The sequence below is a fragment of the Theobroma cacao genome, chromosome 2 (genome assembly GCF_000208745.1).
Source record: "Theobroma cacao cultivar B97-61/B2 chromosome 2, Criollo_cocoa_genome_V2, whole genome shotgun sequence".
Classification (NCBI taxonomy): domain Eukaryota; kingdom Viridiplantae; phylum Streptophyta; class Magnoliopsida; order Malvales; family Malvaceae; genus Theobroma; species Theobroma cacao.
In genome coordinates, this window is record NC_030851.1 from 25,230,056 (window position 1) to 25,231,252 (window position 1,197).

Genomic DNA, 1,197 nt, shown 5'->3' on the forward strand with positions numbered 1-1,197 from the left:
CAAATTGTTGGATTTAAATAGACATGTTATGGCTAACACAATTATGTATTTATAAAGAAAAAGTAAATTAGGCTTAAAAAGGGTGACTAAGGATAAATATGATAAGGTAAGTTCAAAAAGGCTTAAACGATCCAAAGATGGCCTAAATCACTTTTTATCCTAAGTGTTATCTAAGATTTCACCTTGAAAGAGAATCAAACAAATTCTAGAATTCTTGACTTCACTATACTTTTTCATCAACATAAACTTTCTTTAAATCACATAAAAATTCTAAGTAAAGGAATATGGTGCTCAAATTATTGGAAGTCACATTCTAAAATAAAGCTAACACAAGAATATCACATAAAATTAAATCATAACTATATGTTTCCCAAAAGCTAAGAATTACAAGATAATCAAAATATCATCCTAGGATTGGGAGAATCATGGATGAGGTACAATGTCAAGCCCGACTCTACAATATGTTTATTATGTCATTCCTACATAAGAATGCATGTTTGCTTACTTGGGTACCTCGAAAATCGTTAAAGGACGGCAATGTACCAAATGGTACAACTAAGTTAATTTAAACCTCGAACTAGTCCAAATAGAGATTTTAAGATGAAATTAAGAATTTTAAGACCCCAAAATGATTTAAAATGGTGATTCGGAGTTCGAGGACCGATTTGGAGTCAAATTAGAATTTTCATGACCTAGGGGCAAAATGGTCATTTTGCTACCTGAGGTTAAGATGTGAGTGTTGAATGAAATTTTTGATCAAGATTGATCATTTGGAGTATAATTTGAGTTTGAGAAGTGAAAAATTTTAATTTTGGCATTTTTACGAGCATAAAGGCAAAATAGTCATTTTGCCGTCGAAGGGTAAAATTGTAATTTTACACCACCCAACACTTGTCCAGTACATGGATTTTACCCAATATTATCATGGATAATTGAGAAAATTTAAGTGGTGGAGAGAGATTGCTTAATGGGTAAGTATGACACATGGACCAATGGAATGGTGACATGTGTCAAATTTTCATCCATTTATTATTTGGCTTTAAAAATCAGCACATAAACTCTCCCAACTCATTTCTCATGGCCGGCCAAAGCAAGAACAAAGGAAGAAAAAGGAAGAACAAAACCCTAGGTGGAAAAATTCAAAGGGAAAAAATGGGAAAAATTCAAGGAAACAAGTGAAAAAAAAGGTAAGATTTT

The 1,197-nt window shown here is 32.0% G+C and overlaps 1 long non-coding RNA gene across 1 annotated transcript in view; it reads left to right on the forward strand.

The window, feature by feature from the left end:
• The window catches only part of LOC108660785, a 1,651-nt gene continuing 1,599 nt past the window's right edge, over positions 1,146-1,197 (forward strand). Inside the window, exon 1 of the long non-coding RNA XR_001926473.1 lies at positions 1,146-1,187. This is a non-coding gene — a long non-coding RNA (uncharacterized LOC108660785). The remainder of the gene's footprint in view (positions 1,188-1,197) is intronic.